General features: G+C 32.5%; 2 pseudogenes; one reads left to right on the forward strand and one right to left on the reverse strand.

The window, feature by feature from the left end:
* Positions 1-6675: 6675 nt before the first annotated feature.
* On the reverse strand, positions 6676-19710 carry LOC100687529 (annotated as a pseudogene).
* On the forward strand, positions 15687-15786 carry LOC119869653 (annotated as a pseudogene).

Here is a 19710-nt window from a genome sequence, read left to right on the forward strand (position 1 = left end):
CAGAGTCCTATAATTGAGTCCCACATCAGACTCTGCTAAGTGGGGAGTCTGCTTTTCCCTCTCCTTCGGCCTGCCATTCCCTCTGCTTATGCTCTTTCTCCGTTAAATAAAAAAAATAAATAAATATTTCTTTAAGTAGGTTCCACACCCAAGGTGGGGCTTGAATTCACAACCTGAGTTGAGGAGACACACACTGTACTGACTGAACCAGCCAGGTGCCCCTAAAGTTGTTATTTCTAACATGTTTTCTTAATACTTTAATTCAAATCTTAGCCTTTTAATCAGTTTATAGGTTTTTAACTGTGTACTAATTAACAAAAATAATCAAGAAGAAATTAGTTTATTAGTGTGTAAACCTCTGTCATTCTTGACTATAAATTTATGCCTTCAGTAAATGTGTCCAAGACTGTGTGAGAGAACCTCCCAGTCTACTTTATTTAATGCCATCTCAGCCCAGATCATGCATAAGTACACGTATAAAGTAATAGAAAATAAACCCTACATGAAAGGCATTAGAAATTAATGAGTTAGTATATTCTTTTAACTCAGTGTTTTTCATCTCAGATAAATGGTGGCTTTTCAGTTTCTGAAACACATGTGGCTTACATGGATTTTAGCTCAATCACATATCTGCCCAGAATCCTTCATTTTCCCTGTTGCAGAAATTTGTAGCTCAGTGACAAACAACAGCATTGCATATGAAATTAAAGATGTCATTCCTTAAGAGTTAGATTAATAGTGGAACTAATGAAACTGATGAAAAAAGATTCTTTTGAATCTGCTAGTGCATTATTTGATATGTCCAACTCAAATTTAAAGCTTAGCAAAAACGAATTTAAAGAGTGGATCAAAGTCAATCTGTGATTATTTAGCATATAAATAACTCAAAGGAGAATGTTCTATTAAGAACATTTCTTAAAATTTGTTGGAAATTGCTAAAAGATAGCCCTTTAGGAGTTACTCAGGACTTCTTTGGTTATAGGCAAAGGGGAGTACTATAGGAGTGAAAACAAGCATTTTGTTTTTCCAAATCTCTTTTGTTCTATCAAAGGAGAGCAATGAACATTAGTTACCCATCCCTCTTTGTCCCTCATCTCCCAGTCTCGCCAGCTCTATTTATTTTAGGTACACAGTACCTAATTTTATGTTCTTCTTTACTCTTTATATAATTGTATGGATTAATGGAATCCTCCAGAAAGGATATGTTCAAGTCCTAACCCCCAGTACCTCAAAATATGACTTTGTTTGGAAATAGGATATTTACATTGATATTCAAGTTAAAATGAGATCATTAGAGTGGGGAAAATTAGGACAGAGAGACACAGAGAGGAAAGACCATGTAAAAACACAGAGAAAAGATGGGCCATGTGACGAGCATGATGTATCTAGAAATCCAGCATACACCAAAAGCTAGAAAAGGCAAGAAGAGTTCTCCCCTGGAACCATAAGGGAGAATCTGGCCTTGCTGACACTCTGATTTCAGACTTCTAGCCTCCAGAACATGCTTTCAACTAGGCCCAAGAATTGTTTTCATGCAAGCACAATATACTTCCCTAGTCCAATCACTCTGTCTTCTAGCTGATTATTTCACATTTCTCTTACATCTTCAATCTTCAATGATCTCTTTCCCCATCTTCTTTATAAGCTGTAAACCCTCCTTTCTGCTCCACTGGAAAGAAATTAAACAACCAGAAGTAAAATCTACAGAATATTGCCCCCATGGATGCCTACCTACCACCATCTGCATATGTATTTGCCTTCCTGGTTCTAGAAATTAACCATTTGTCTTCTGCCTAAAAGCAGCCCCTTTAAGGGCACTAGATCCTATTTTTATTGTGTGCTCAATGCTTCAGAAATTCTTCCATCTGTTACCTGTAGTAACAATTCTTTCCCTCCTTATTAAATCATTCCTATCTACATATTAATTTTATATTTTTCCTATCTTAAAAACAAAACAAAAATGCTCTTAATTCCTTAACTAGTTGCTGCACCACTTCTCTCCTCTTTTACAGAAAAATCCTCAAAGGGTGATTTCTACCTACTGACTGAATCCACATACCTCCTTTCATTCTTCATTGTTCTCCAGTTGTGGGTTGAACTATTCCCCTCTCCAAATTCATTTGTTGAAGTCCTAACTACCAGCCAAAGTCCCAACAAGGCTCCTTAGGGCACTCATCTCCCTATTACTCTTTAAGCACATATCTTGCCTCTTTACCCCTCCTTCCCTTTCTGCCATCCATATAGGCATCCTTGCTTCTCCTCAAATAAGGCTAACATCCAGTCATCTCAGGATCTTTGCACTAACTATTCCCACTCTTATAGTGCCCTTTCTCTATAGCTTGACAATCTTGTCTTTTTGGCATGCCTTTGCCTGAATATCTCCTTCTCAAAGAGGCTTTTTCAGAATATTATATTTAAAATGGGAAGTCTTACCTCACCTTAGCATATCTGAATCTTCTGGCTTTGATTTATTTTTTCCATAGCAGTATCATCTTCTAAAACATTATACAATTTACTTAATTTTTATTTTTAATGTTTCTTATCTCTTGTATTACCTGCTAGAATGTAAGCTCCAATAAGACAAGGATATTTATTATATTCACCGATGTATCCTAAGCACACATGTATGTTCATTAAATATTTACTAGATAAATGTAAATACCTACCTACCAAAGTTTCTTATTAATTCAAATCATTTATTGCAAATGTTCTTTGATTTTTAATGTAAATGGCATGTAACCTATGAATCACAAACAACTTGCTTTTTTTCCCTTCCCAATTCTTGTGTGTTTTATCAGTAGCACTGGTCTATATGCCCTGAGATCAGCAGAATGTGACACCACAAATCAATTAAGAATATCAGTGTAGACACTTTATTAAATATGAAATGCATGCTTATAATACATAATTTAGTGGAAAAAGTTATCAAGTAGTATATTAAGTATGACTACCACACAGATTTGTTAAATATATATATATATGTACACACATATATATTCCTTAGTAAGCTTAATATTCTTAAAATCATTATAAAGCCTTTATTATTCTAGGTATACTTTACAGATAAGAAATCTAAGTCCCACAGTTGTACACCTTATATGTGGGAAAGTAAGAATTAAAATTGTTTTTATACTTCTAAGACCTCCTAAACTCTACTGTCTCAAATTTTGCATCTGAAATTGCTCATGAAAATGTTTAATTCCCAGCACAAGATAGGAAATGAATTCAAGTTTTTGGGTTTTTGTTCATATGAGGTTCATTTTGCAAATATTTAATGGACGAATGTATATGTTTTTCTATTATGTTTGAGTGAATCCTCATTAATCCAAATCAGGAGATCATTCCTGGAATTAAATCTTAAGGAAAATTAGCAATTAGAAATGTAGAGTATTGGATCTTTAATTCACAAATCTTCTTGGTGACAGATTCCATTGATGAAGTCATAAAAAACACTTGAAAGCATAAGAATAATTGTTAAATGGAAAAATTTGATGGACATTTGTTGTGAAGTTTTTCACCAAAATCTGCTTTCCTTCCTTTTAGTTCGAAAATTTAGGTGAGAACACCATGTCTGAATAAAGACCGCTTCAGCATGGCTATGTCACTAACCCCTGGGTAACTGGATGGAGTACAAAAGTGAACTCTGCAAATTCTGGAGGGGGTCTCAAATGGATAGGACATGACTTCTCTGTCCCTTTTCTCTTTCCTGCTTGCTAGAGTCTGAACATGTGTTGGTCCTAGAGAAGCCATCCTGGACCAGGTGCAAATTTTGACTCTGATCCTACATCACTCACGTAGCCTTTCTGTTTCAGTTTCCTAATTTATAAAAGTAAATAATAGAATTTTTATCCTGGAATGCTGTGAGAGTTGAATATAACACACACAGACATACATACACACTCCCACATTAGCACAGGAGCTGATCCTCAAAAAAATTTTATAGCCAGAAGAAAGTGATTGAGGCAAATGCTTTTCTATTCTTTAGATCCTAAAAACAAATATTTATAACTTCATGATGTAGGGTACTTAAAATGCAGGAAGGTAAAAACCGTATTTCTCTACCTCCACAATACAAGTTAAGGCTATTCATACACATGACCCCTGAGTAAACTCCTGGAAAACCAGACCACTGTGACATTTTCCCAGTCTCTATTATGCATTTCTGTGGAGTGCTTGCAGCTCTAACCAAAGTCTTCCCATTGGCAGAAATTTCCTTTAAACCCAGAAAGGCATATTAAGTAAACCTCTAGCTTATATTCAGTATAACTATAATGAGACTTAAAAACTTGGAAGGTTTTAAGGTTATTACTCTGCTGAGAAACAATACATACACATGTACACACACATATATATATTTAAAAATTATTGATGGCATCCAACTGTTTCCCAAGCCATGAATAATCTTACAAAAGCACTTGCTAGAGTCCTTGATTACTTATTTGGATATAACTATTTTTAAACACAGAAACTATGTTAAATGCATAGCTTTTGAGGTTTATTTTAAAAAACAGAAAAACCATATGTCAAATTATGCAATGCTTTTTTAATATTTACTAAATTAAGAACACTACCTTCACACTATCATATTTGCTCTGTGCTATATATTTTCAATTTCAAATACATAGAATTATGTCCCAGCGGGAATGTATTTAGGCACTGTTATATCAATTATACATAATTTGATTCATTTCTGGGTATGATATACTTCATTTCGTTTTAGAAAGCAATTGTTCTGTACTTAAAGCCAGTTGCATGTTCCTATTAAATAACAGGAAGTGAGTTCATTCACAACTTCATAAATTAGAGAATGTCTGTGCTTTTGAAAAGTCCTAAAGAGCATAATCACCCCAAGGTTATGCTTCAGTTAAATTAACTATGATGAAATTATTAGATAACACATGCTTTTCCTGTTAACAAATTTGATCATCTGCTGTTTGATGTGCCAAATTTACTCTGAGATCTCTGTGTACTGTGAGGTGGAAAAGTACACAATATAGTTACTATTTCCCATTTCCCCAAACACTTGCACTGCCATTCATATTGAGCCAAAAAAAAAAAAAAAAAGTACTCGTGCAGACATACTTGGTATCCCTTAAATACTCACAGGAACAGAGGAAGTTATTTCATATAGTACTCCAAGGTATATAGCAATTTTTAAGAAAAAGAAATGATGATCCCAAAATATTTGTTTTAAAACTTTGTATCATTCTATAAGCAATAGCAAAAATGACAGACATCAATAATAGTAATTGCTATTTACTAAGTGCCTGCCTTAGTAATAAAAGATTTACATAAATTAAGTCATGTAATCTTAAAATAACTGTAAGAAGGAAGTACTATTATTTTTCTCAGAACTAGAAATGGCAAAGCTGAGAAATTTTTTTCTAATAGTGAAATATTTATTTTAGCTAGCAATTGCATACCCAGAAAGTTTCACATTTGCACCCTGGGAAAAAAAGTTGGTAATTTGTTTCTTTGGTTAATTTTATTTAAATTCCAGTTTGATGGATGGAGTTTATGTCTTTAGATGTACGAGATGATTGAAACTGATGTGTTTTTCTGAGAACTGGCATTGGAAAAAGGGATAGAAATAGAGATAGATCACCTTATTTTCTCATTATAAGATCCCTTTAGCTCTTTTTGTAATCAAAGTAATATAATTACCAAAGGAATAGTCTTAAAGATACAGTAATTGTGTGAGAATTATTTGGACAAGGTGTGGTTTCAAGAGTATGAAATTTCAAGTCAAATTATAAAAATCAAGCTAATTTAATATATGATAATATAAGTAAAATTTTCAAATATTTAAACTTCAAATATCTAAAAACCTAAGATTGTTACAATAGTATTATTTTGCATTTCATTAGCTGATTTAAAATACAAAGGATCATTATCCTTCAAAGTTGTTTATAATTTCCCACAATTATTTAAGATGCATTCTGATTTGAATATAGTGGCTAAAAACGGAAATATTTCCATGGCATTCACATTATATGAAAAATTCAAAGGGCAGAATAAAGTAATAAAATAAAAGATAGCTAAAATAGAGGACTCCAAGGAAGTAATGAACTTCTTTCTGTTTTATGTACTTTTCAATTCTTTCCTGAGATATAGCACATAAATCCAGTTGTTGTAAATAAAATATAAATAACTCTCAGTGAGAATATCAATTTGCCACATTATTACACCTAGGATATTTGATAAACTAGTATGTGACAACCACAAAATTATTTCTAGAAAATAAACGAACTAAAAGATGCAATCTGAATTGTCAAAAAGTTGGAAAATACCCAAACAGAGATACTTTATAATAGCTAATGTTTTTCATTATTATTAAAAAAATACATACTGATTCTAAGGAAATCTAGCAAGTATAGCAAAATATTAAAATAAAAGTGTTAAACATCCAAAACCCTGACCCACAGATAAATACTTTTAACATTATGCTGAAAGGAAGCATTTCTTGTATAACTTGTATATCCACTTAATATTTCATTATGACTACTTCCTCAAGGAAATGGGTTTACCTTATTTTTTTTTACACTTTTCCAATGAGTATTTATTATTAGTTAAGCCATGATTCAGGATCCCAGGGTGGGGATCACCATGTACCCAGGTCCCCCTTCACCACCCTGGGAGAAGGATGGAGGACACAGGAGAGATCGGTGTAGTCAGTTAGATCTTCCCAGGAAATGTGCCTTCTGCCCGGCGGTCATCCCAGGCCAAGAAGCAGGATACAGGGCAGAGGGACTTGTACACACACCTACCATTTGACCGGAGACATCACCCCCTTTAGCAGTCACTGCCTTCTCACAGTGGTGGAAGTCCAGGTAGTTCTGCCAGCAGTTCCTAGTCTGGTCTGGCTGGGGAAGTGGCTGTCAAAAGGGGCAGTCTGGTAGTTCTTGATTTTGGACTTGATGTCTTCTGCCCTGGTGCTGACTAAAGACACCCCGGCAGCACCTTGCAGCTCAATGTGACCCTCAGCAAAGACTTACCTTAATATTTTTATATTAATGTTGGAAATTCAGTTTACTCAATGTTTGTAATTAGACTTCAAATAAATATATTGTTTTCATTACTTTGTTTTGTGTCCCTGTTTTATTAATTCATGTTTATGTGAATTTATTAAGTCATTATCTTGACTTAATTCCCAAAGAAAAATAATTTGTTATAACCATATAAAACATTACATGTACATCGTTATTCAAATATATATGTTTTATTTTTATTTTCAAAATAAATCTTGAGAATGACTTATAACTTCACATAAAATATCTGCTTAACTTTATATACTAATATAAAAAGTATGTATTTAAATCACATATATAATTCTGTATTTTGTAATCCTATTTCCATGTTTATCTTGCTTTTGTGGTTAAAGTTACATTAAAAGTTTTGCAATAATAATTTATGTGTACACTTTAAGTGACTCAGAAAATAATAATTTTATCATCCTCCAATCCTAAAAAATCTCCTTTAAAGTGGCTAAACACAGTAAGATTATTCTTTCAAATGAACAAAACGTCTTGTACTAATTAATGGTTATATCAATATAACAAATTAATAATCTGAGAATAACAATATGAGTATCTTGAAATGAAAGATATAGTATAGAAGCCACTTTTTTAAATATAGAACTAAATTCTTTGGAAAATAAGAAAAGCCATCTAAGCCCCCAAATCAAGAGGAAGCTGAAATACAGTGACAGCACATTAAGCTAGGGCCTCTGGAAAACTGAAATCTTAACTGAGATTATGGTGTAAAGCCAGGACTCTTGGAAAAGCTAACCCACAACAGAGAGAATAGGCTGAGAAAAAAATTCCACTAGCCCTGAGTGAGTAGAAGGAAGTTTGTTTGCCTTGACAAGGATCCTTGGTTTTTTTTTTTTAAAAAAAAGGAATCTCTTATTATAAAATATGCCCACTTAGGCTTTCTGAAAACTCTGAGTGAGAAATTAACACAAAAATCAGTTGCTTTCAACAAAAGTAAAAGATTATCTGCTGCAGTGGGAAACATTCTCAGATTTTGCTGCATTTCCATATATAAAGTCTTCTTTATAAGGCTCCTAAAAAAACCTTCAGAATAGACATCTGAGAACTTCAGTTAATGAAATTCTAATTGACATTTTTTTTTAAGATTTTAGATATTTATTTGAGAGAGAGACAGAGAGCAAGCTTGAGAAGGGTGAGTGACAGGAGAAGCAAACTCCCTGCTGAGCAGGGAGCCTGATGCAGAGCTAGATCCCAGGACTCCAGGATCCTGACCTGAGCCAAAGACAAATGTATAACTGAGCCACACAGGTGCCCCTAATTGAGATTTTAAAACAGAAATATAAAACGAGTAAAGACACAAAAATAAAGGGAAGTCATATTAGAAAAGCAAGTAACTTTTGAAATAAAAATGTAATTTTTTAAAACTAGAATAGCCAATATCATAAAAAATATGTAATGAAATGTCAACCTGCGAACATTACAAAGAAGGTAGCAAAGGGAAATAAATAAGAAATGTCAAATCAGGTACAGGGTCATGATAAAAAGCATCAAATCTTCTAATGAATATCTATTTGGAGTCCTGAAAGGAAAGAAAGACAAGGGCAGAGATGTAATATCCAGAGTAAATGACAAAGAATGGTCCAGATTTCATAAAAGACATGAATCCTCATATTCATGAAGCACAATACTTCCTCAACATGATAATTAAAAATAAACCTCATCAATCAATAAATAATCAGTCAATAAATCCTGATAAACAGAAATTGCACAACTTCAAAAGCAAAGATCTATTTACAACAAACAGAAAAACTTCAGCAATATAGAAACAGTGATGTTGACAATAAACTTCTCAACAACAAAAAGAAAAGCCAAAAAGCATTGAAAAAACATCTTCAAATATTGAAAGAAAACAACTCGTCACCTGAGATTCCAGAGCCAGCTAAGTTACTACTGAAGGGTAAAAAGTACATATAACTGTTTTGATGAAAATTCTGAAAAATACTATACTACTGATTTTTCCATAAAAGGACATTCTTTAGAAATAAGGTAACTGAATCATAAAGGAATGATTGAGGACACAGAAAGATGGACAAATATATGATAAATGATGGTTAAATAAACACTGATTTTATGAGACAACAAATAAATATTGACAACGGTTAGAATTGCTAAAAGAGTTTGAACTATAATAATGTACAAAAAAGTAGCAAGAATGAAGGACAAATGAACAGATATTTTAAAACTACCTAAGGTGTTGAGAAGCAGGTCAGAGATAATTAATGGTTTCAGAAATAGTTTTGTCGAGTGTGGATAATACAAAGAATTCAAATAATAAAGGGGAAAATATAAAACAAAAATGCTTTAAAATAATATTCAACAAAGGAGAAAACATCATTAATTATTTGTAACAAAATGGACATAATTACCAGTTGTTGATGCCGTGCCGCAGATAGCTTTAAAAATTACATAATAATAGCAATAGTAACCAAGATTTATGTGGCCTTTACTATGTGCCAAGCACTTCTCTAAGAACTGCACGTGTACTGCATCATTTAATAGTTGAATTAAAGACAGTATGAACTGTCAAAGCATTGTTAAAAAAAATGTAAATCCATTGTTTTGGGCTTTTACAATTTTTAGCAATTTATTTAAACTAAAATAAAAATCACTCACTCTTTTCTCCTATCTCCCACCTCTTGCAACCACAAATCTGTTCTTTGTATCTATGACTTTTTCTTTTTTTTTTAAATTTATTTTAGATTCCACATATAAAGAATACAGTATTTGTCTTTCTCTGTTTAACTTATTTTGCTCAGGATGATGTCTCAGGGTCCATGTTGTTGCAAATGGCAAGATTTAATTCATTTTTTACAGGTAATACTCCTTGTATTTATTTCCCATATTTTATTTCTTTATCCATTGATAAAGATTGTTTTTTCCCATATCTTGGCTATTATAAATAATGTTGCAATAAACATGGGGGTGCATTTTTTCTTTTCCAATTAGAGTTTTTGCTCTCTTTACATAAATACCTATTGTTGGGTCATATGGCAATTCTATTTTTAACTTTTTGAGGCAAAATTAATGTTTTACATAATTATTTTTACATAATAATTTACATAAATATTTTACATAATAATTGCACCAATCTGCATTCGCATCAACAGTGCACAAGGGTTCCCTCTTCTTCACATCATTGCCAACACTTGTTATTTCTCATCTTCTTGAATAAAGCCATTCTAACTGCTGGGAGTAATACCCCATGGTTTTGACTTGCATTTCTCTGGTGATTAATATTGTTGAGGATCTTTTCATGTACCTGTTGGCCATCTGTATGTCTTCTTTGAAAAAAAAGTCATTTCAGATCCTCTGCCTATTTCTTTTGCTCCTGAGTTGTATGAGTTCTTTACATATTTTCAATATAAGTCCCTAATCAGAAATATGATTTGCAATTATTTTCTCCCTCTTCATAGGATCCCTTTCCATTTCGTTGATGGTTCCCTTACTGTGAGGAGGCTTTTTAATTTGATGTAGTCACATGTTTATTTTTGCTTGTGCTGCTTTTGTTTTTAGTGCCAGAAAAAAAAATGATTGCCAACTTGGTGGCTCAGTTGTTAAGTACCCAACTCTTGACTTTGGCTCAGGGTTGTGAGATCAAGTCCTGTGTTGGGCTCTACACCAGGAATGGGTCCTGCTTAAGATTTCTCTCACTCTGCCTCTCTCTGCTCATGCACTCTTTCTCTCTCTCTCTCTCAAAAATATAAAAATAAGTAAAAATTTAAAAAATTAAAAATTCATTGTCAAGACTTATGTCAAGATTACCACTTATGGTTTTTCTTTCAGATTTAATGGTTTTAGATCTTATGTTCAATCTTTATTTTGAGTTACTTTTTGTGTATGGTACAAGATAGTAGTCTAGTTTCATTCTTTTGCATATGGATGTCCACTGAACCAGCGCCTTTTATTTTGTTTTATTTTATTTTACTTTAAGATTTTATTTATCTATTCATACGAGACACAGAAAGAGACTTGCAGAGACATAAGCAGAGGGAGAAGCAGGCTCCCTATGGGGAACCCAACGCAGAACTAGATCCCAGGACCCCAGGATCATGCTCTGGGCTGGAGGCAGATGTTCAACCATTGAGCCACCCAGGCATCCCTCCAGCACCAATTATTGAAGAAACTGTCCTTTCCCTATTGTATATGCTTGGCTCCTTTGCTGTAAATTAATTGATTACTTATGTGTGGGTTTTTTCTAGACAGAATTTAGCAAAACTGCCTCATAAATCCATAAATATGGGGATGCCTGGGTGGCTCAGGGGTTGAGCATCTGCCTGCAGCTCAGGGCATGATCTCAGGGTCCTGGAATTGAGTCCCGAATCAGGCTCTCACAGGGAAGGAACCTGTTTCTCCCTCTGCCTATGTCTTTGCCTCTCTCTCTCTCTCTCTCTCTCTCTGTGTCTCTCATGAATAAATAAAATCTTAAAAAAAATAAATCCATAAATATTAAATAAGTTTAATTATGGGGGCTTGAGAATAGAAGAGAATCTCATTAGAGTGGCTGAAGATTGTACTTCAAGAAAAAATAGGTTATTCTGCTTCATACTGCTAATGAATTGCTGTTTGATAAATTAAGGATGCATGTGTGAAGCAAGACTGAAAACTATATAACTCTAAATAGAGAATAATAGCTAATTTTTGGAAGAAAGATTGACTGAGGTCCTGTTGTTTATGCTCTGCATGATCCATTGGCCACTGTTACATTCAGATTTCAGTGTAAATGCTGCAAGCTAGGGTTGTGCAGTCCACAACCTGAAAAAAAACATATACAAAGGCCCTGGGAAGCAAAACTGTGATGATTATCTCCCAAATATATAGGTGCTGAAATAATTGGGAGAAATTTTAACTTGAACACACAGATGATATTTAAGTTCTCTCTTCTCTTCTACATGCTAGATATATGAACTTTTAAGTAAAGAAACAACATATGGATGCACTGTTTCTGCACTAGAAGTATCTGTTATTAATGTCAGAGATGTGTCTTTCCATTTCTAAAAGGTTCTAAATCAATAACTTTTTAAAGCTTAAATAACACTGTAATATTTCTATTAATAAAACAAATAAAAGAATGATGGTTAATTCTTAAACTTTTATTTAAGCCATTAATTTTATTATTCTACTATCTACACTAAGCCTCAATTTGTTCTTATTTAAATTCAAGAGTCTGACTAGTTGATCTCTTCTATTCTATTTAAATTAAACCTTCTCCAGTTTTATAATTTGCAATTTAAAACTTATAACTCTACTTTAGCTGTACAAATACAGGATTCATTTCTTAAGTAAGTAAAAGGGTCTTGAGCTATACTAACATTGCATTTTACTGAGCAATTTAACCAGGTATATAAATTCTTTTTGTAAATATCCTACCAATTAAAAAAATAAAAACTACTGCTTCTCTGTGAATTCAGTAAGACATTTTTAAAGGACATTTGAAACAATGTTTCCATCATATTCTGAAAATTCAGAATGATATCTTCAATCACAAATCTTGTAGTTCTAAAGTGACATATTTTCTACTAGGTCATTTTGTTTAACTTCAAACATCATAATAGATTCCTTTATAAGGAAGGGATAAAAGCAATTCTCTTTAAAGTGAACTGAAACCTGATTGAAAAAAAATTGTTTTGTCAAACTATAATCTATTGTTTCAGTTAGAAAGAAATCACACAGAGTATATAGGTGTTCCACAAAATTATTATGAAAAAAAGAATGTTGAAATAATAGGATTAAAGGTATTCTCTCTTCTTCAAGAATGATGTGAACTCCAAAATAACTTGACATTTTCATGTTGAACTGTGAAATACCTTAAATGCAATATACTAGAGTAGCATATACATCTTATACATTCACAGCAAAATTAAAATAAATCTCTGTACTTAAAAAACCTAATGAACATCGGAATTTTATCCATATTAATGTGCTTTTTTTTGCTGATCTTCAAGTATTTTTTTCATTTTTTCTAGAGAAGTACAATATTCTAATTGTAATAGTTCAGGAAAGATCACTATAAATTACAGCATAAAGTGAATTTAATTGAAAAATGTTAACTTTGTTTTCATAATGACGATATTCTAGTGTAGAAAATGTTATTTATTGTAAGGAGATACTGAATGTTTTTATTCTGTACACTTTTCTAGTTGCTATAGGTGTACAATGAAATAAATATATATATAAATAATGCATAAAATAAAATGAATATAAAAGAACCCTACTCTTATGCTACTAACTTAACGTGGAGACAACTTAGGAGCACATACAGGGAAGAGGGAGATAGGGAGGAAGAGAGGGAGATTGATTGTTGTGGATAGTTGTGATTGAAGAAGCCTCCACTTCATGTAGACTGTAAAGGATTCCCACATTATAGGAATTGATATGCATACGTGAGAAAGTTATGGGTTAAATTATTACTTAAATATATTAACTGGGACTTTCCTAGAAAACATCATAAATGTTCCTTCTTGACACTGAAATTCCAGGGTCAGGGGGACAGTCATTATAAATTAGGTCCCTCTCTTACTGAAAACAATGAACACTGCTTGATTAAAATATACATTTTTTTAGGAACATAAAAATTTTCCAAAGGTAGTAAAGTACATGTCAGAACAAAAGGGAAAGGAGGTCCCATATAAGCCAGTGGAGAACACAAACACTGAAGTTGATGCAGTACAAGATTTATCCACTCAGAAGTTGGCTTCAGTTTTGGGGTCTGGTAGAAACAACCATGTGTCTGGAGCCAGGGCCTGACTAAGTCATACAGCCTTAGAAGTGACTTCCTAGATTAAGCTGAGATGCTGCAGTGTAAGGTTGAAACAAAAGGAAACCAGCAATCCAACACATCCTGAAGCATCATAGCCACACTGGTTTAACACCAGGGTTTATTAAACAAGAAAAAAAAGTAGAAAATATGACAAAAATAACAGTAAACAGGAGAGATCCAGTGAAGACAAAATGTTTATGATTCTTATGGGGGGGGTTGTGGAATTGTTAGGGTTTGGTAATTTAGACTTTAACTAGTTTTGTACACATTTTGTAACTTCCGTGTATGAACTGTTTTTATACACAGTATTTCTAACACCAATGAGTGGATTTTTTCCCATACCAATAACCAATTCTCCAACTCTCTGAACACCATGGGTGTCCTAAAATTCAATTAAATTCTGACACCAACTACTAGAGTTAAGGCAAACCCCGCAGGTTAGGGACTCAAACCCACTAGACTTTCCCCAACTTTAGAGGTCAATCACAAGTCCTGAGCCTCTTGTACTTATTACCAATCAGCTATAAATTGGGGATTCTCACAATACCCTCCTTAGGTTCAATGATTTGTTACAACAGCTCACAGAACTCAGGAAGACTCTTTACTACTCTCACTGGTTTATTATAAAAAATACATCTCAAGAACAGTCAAACCCAACAAAGAGGCACAAGAACACACAAGCAAAGCGGCACAAAATTCCCATCCCCTCTCTAGGTGTGCACCTCAATATGCTGGCCAATCTGAAAGCTCTCCAAATACTACTCTTGAGGGTTTTTATGGAAACTCCATTATATAGGCATTATTTATTAAATCATTGATTATGGGTGATTAACTAAATCTGTGCCTGGAATGAGGCACCAAAGACTAAGTATACAGATTTTTTTATATCTTACTATTACACTCTGACAACTAATTGAAAGCGTGCATTCAAGATTTTTAAAAAATATAAACAAATAAAAACAAAAATCTTAAAAGTAACATAAAAGAAGAAATTAAAATAGAACAGATGGAAAAAGCAGAAAACAAAAATCAGTGAATATACAACTAACATGACTGATATTAAATAAATAGAATAAATATACTAATTAGAATAGCGATATTTGAGATTGGATTTAAAAGTCCAACTGTAGGGCACCTGGGTGGCTCAGTGGTTTGAGTCTGCCTTTGGCTCAGGTCGTAGTGTCACGGTCCTGGGATCAAGTTCCCCATCAGGCACCCCAGAGGGAGTCTGCTTCGCCCTCTACCTGTGTCTCTGTCTCTCTCTGTATGTCTCTTATGAATAGATAAATAACATATTTTTTTTTAAAAGTCCAACTGTAAACTGTTTGTAAGACACAAACATAAAATATAAGAATATGGAATGATGACAAATGGATGAATAAAGACACAGTATGTATATACAAGGAAAAGAAAGCTGACATAGATATGCTATTATTAAATAAAATAGACTTTAAGGCAAAATAGTATGAATAGAAATCAACAGGATTATTTCATAGTGATGTTTTGTTTATTTTCTTGTCTTATTTTTCTCTCACGTACTGAAGTATAGTAAAGATTTTACACTATGTTTCTGAGATTTTTCTCTCCTCTGTGATTATGAAAATTTTTACTTATATACTCCTAGGCTATAGTTTTAGGTACATAGAGTTTTAAATTATTATTAGTTCTTGGTAAATTAAATTTTTTATTATTATGAACTAATCCTCAATATTTTCTATTAATGTTTTTACCCTAAAGGCTATTTTGTACAATACTAACATTTTTCATTTTGTCTTTATCCATTCACATGCTTTGCCCATTCATATGCAAATGGTATAATACATATGCAATTAGAATCTAAATAGAAAAAGGGACAGAGAATAAAGAAAGAATAATAAATACATAACAGAATATTTTCCAAATGCAATGATACAGAGAAAATTAGCATGGCTCCTATACAAGGATGACATGCAAATTCATGAAGTGTTCCATATTTTTTAAAAAAGAATACATTCCAAATACAATTTAAAAAATTAAATAATTATTTCAATTAGGATATTTATGAATAACTATTGAATACCAACCAAGATAATTACTAAGAAAACCTCACTGGATACATTACAATCAAACGGAGGAAAACCTCACTGGATACATTACAATCAAACGGAGGAAAACGGAGGAAAATCAAACGGATAAAGAGAAAAATGTTGAAAGGAGACAACAAAAAGACACACTGCATATAAGAGAACAATGATATAAATTATTGTTGATTTCTCATTAGAGAAAAGGAGATAGAAGATAATGGAATGTCACCTACAAAATGTTCTATTTTTTATTTTATTTTTTATTTTTTTAAAGAATTTATTTATTGATTTGAGAGAGAGAGAGAAAGAGAGAGAGAGAGAGTGTGTGTATGCACAGCAGGGAGGAGGGGCAGAGGGAGAGGGAGATACAGACTCCTTAAGCTGGGAGCTGAAAGCGGATAGATGATTAATCAATTGAGCTACACAGGTTTCCCTACAAAATGTTTTAAAGAAATCTCTCAACCGATATTTCTACATCCAGTGAAAATATTTATTAAAGATAAGAATGAAATGCAGAAATTTCACAGAGATACAAAAGTTAGGATAAGACAGTATGTTTTATTATTACCACAGCTATCTAACTCCAATGTCTAGAATGAAATAAAAAGTGAAAAACTCACATATAATTTCCTAAGTCACAAAGGAAAAAAAATTAGCCTAGAGCAAGACTTGACATGATTTCTACAATAAACTTCTACAAATTACTTTTTTAGAGAAAACTCAATGGATTCAAAGATGTGTATTATTTTAAAAAGGAAGAGATGATTTGAAATATACTATCCAAAAAAAAGAAACAAAATGTGAAAGACTAATATAAGAATATTTATACTGTAAATTGTGACTGAATAATCCAAATGACCATAAATAGTGGGAAAAACATATGAAATAATCATTTCTGTATTTATATAGAGAGCACAAAGCAGAAACACAAGTGCCTTGAAAGGAATCATGCATAGGAGACTGAATATGAGCTACCAGAGTTCAGGAAAGTTTGAGAAGAAAAAAATAAAATAATAATATAAATGATGGCAAAATTGGAAGCATCATAAGAAAGAGGATACAAAGTAAAAAAATACGAGTAGGATAGAGAATAAAAATAATATACCTAGGAACAATGTAATAGAACTATATCAATAGTTTTTTAAGTTTAGGGAAAAAATAAAGATATGAGAGAAAGAAAATGGAAATCCAACATGTATACATATTAGTAGTCCTCAAGTTGGGGGGTGGGAGATAAAACAATGGAATGAAACATTTTTCTTAAATATAATCAAAAGCTTATTTTGTCTCAGAGTTGTATTAGTTTACCATTTATAGCTTACAGAATGTTTTATTTCTGAAATAAAATTTAAAAAGAACTTTTAGAAAGAGTGTTGTTTTAGAAAAAAGATAAATATTGTAATGTTCATATTAAAATTATACATTGACAATCAAGTGGAATGTCTATACATCTTTATTAGCTTGAGATATGGTTGAGTTAAAACCCATTGCTCTGATATAGTTATTAGTGGCATCCCACTCTCACTCTGAAGTGCTCCAGTTTGGACAAAAAATTAAAGATAGATAAAAAATAGATAGTTGAGATCCTGAAAAAAACTTAAGAATGTTGTTCCCATGAGTTCCACTTTGTAGAATTTTCTAGAACCTAAAGGATATATTTCTAAAAATAAAAAATAATATACAACAAGAGGATTTACATATGACTATGAATTCCTACATAAAATAAATTTAGGATGGATGATAAGAGAATATATATATTTTTTTATCCTCTGACAAGGTAGAAGTTTATAAAACTAATAAAAAGTTAATGTGGAACAGAAAAGAGTGTAAGACAGCGTAGGAGCTCTGAATTTCCTCTAATTTTATATCTAAGGTACCAAAATATATCCTCTATAATTGATAATTATTAGAACTAAGAATCAATTCATGATATCATTAATCAAAATGAGTAAAGAAAGGAAGAGAATATGAATTGTATTACTTTTATCACTGCTTATATTAGGAAGTTAATAAATACTAGTAAATACATGATAGTGTATATGTTATATAAAGTGATAGCTGAAAAAGGAAGTAATAAAAAATCACGTTCTTCCAAATTATAAGAAGAAGTAAATGGAGAAACAAAGGAAATAAATCACAAGGCTTTTTAAGAGGGGAAAACAACACAACATATGGTAAAACAAAGATGGAATTTGATAATTACTGTAAACTGATTCAATTTGTCTAACAGAAAATAATTAAATTGAATTCCAAAGCAAAATTTAATACCATGCTGGATACAAAATAAAGTTGCTACAGAATCCAGAGATAAAAAGAAGGACAATAACAATACCAACAAAATGAAAACAGGGTCACCTTTTTTTAGTTTTTCTTTTTTTATTTAAATTCAATTAATTAACATATGTATTATTTGTTTCAAAGGCCAGTGATTAACAGTCTCTATAAACCCAGTGCTCCTTATAGCACCCATCTCCTATCCAGCAATCCTCGGTTTGTTTCCTATTAGTCTCTTATGATTTGTCTCCCTCTCTGATTTCATCTTGTTTTACTTTTTCCTCTCTTCCCCTAGGAAGAGGAACACTAGGATCCTCTGTTTTGTTTCTTAAATTCTACACAGAAGTGAAATCATATGAGAATTATCTTTCTCTAATGGACTTATTTCACTTAACATAATACCCTCTAGTCCTATCCACATTGTTGCAAATAGCAAGATTTTTTTTAATAGCAAGATTTATTTTTTTAATTTTTTATGGCTCAGTAGTATTCCATTGTGTATATACCACATCTTCTTTATCCATTCATCTGACGTTGGACATCTGGGCTCTTTCCATAGTCTGCCTATTGTGGACATTGCTGCTGTAAACATCAGGATACTGATGCCCCTTCAGATCACTACATTTGTTTTGGGGTAAATACTTACTAGAGTAATTGCTGGGTCTTGAGTAGCCCTATTTTCAACTTTTTGAGGAAGCTCCATACTGTTTTTCAGAGTGGCTGCACCAGCTTGCTCTCCCACCAACAGTGTAAGAGGGTTCCCCTTTCTATGTAACCTCACCAACATCTGTCATTTCCTGACTTGTTAATTTCAGCAATTTTTACAGGTGTGAAGTGTTATCTTCTAGTGGTTTTGATTTGTATTTTCCTGATGCTGAGTTATGTGGAGCATTTTTTCATGTGTCTGTTGGCCATTTGAATGTCTTCTTTGGAGAAATGTCTGTTCACATCTTCCACCCATTTCTTGATTGGATTATTCTTTAGATGTTGAGTTTGATAAGTTCTTTATAGATTTTGGATGCTAGTCCTTTATCTGATATGTCATTTGCAAATATCTTCTCCCATTCAAACAGGATCACATTCTTAATAAAACCGAAATTAAATGCAGCCCTTTGAAATGTATTAAGGAATGCACTTTGTTATGAAGATATAATAGTTATTAATATCTATGTACCAAATAATTCAACATGAATTTTCAGAAATCAAAACACATAAATCAGTTCCAACAAATCAAAAAAAGGAGACAAATGTACTGAAGACGCAGACAATACATATGAAAGAAAATAAAATTTTTTAAAAGATATATTTATTTATTTGAGAGATCATGAGTTGGGGTAGGGGCAGAGGGAGAGGGAGGAGCGGACTCCCCTCTTAGTGGGGAGCTCGACTCAGAGCTCAAACCCAGGATGCTGAGATCATGACCTGAGCCAAATGCAGACACTTAACTGACTGAGCCACCCAGTACCCCAAAAATATCAATGGTTTTAATATATGTTTCAAAATTTTATATGAACATACAATTTGCTGTGGAAATTTCATTTCCAGAAATACATTCCAGTAACAT

This window comes from Canis lupus, chromosome 16 (assembly GCF_011100685.1).
Source record: "Canis lupus familiaris isolate Mischka breed German Shepherd chromosome 16, alternate assembly UU_Cfam_GSD_1.0, whole genome shotgun sequence".
Taxonomy (NCBI): domain Eukaryota; kingdom Metazoa; phylum Chordata; class Mammalia; order Carnivora; family Canidae; genus Canis; species Canis lupus.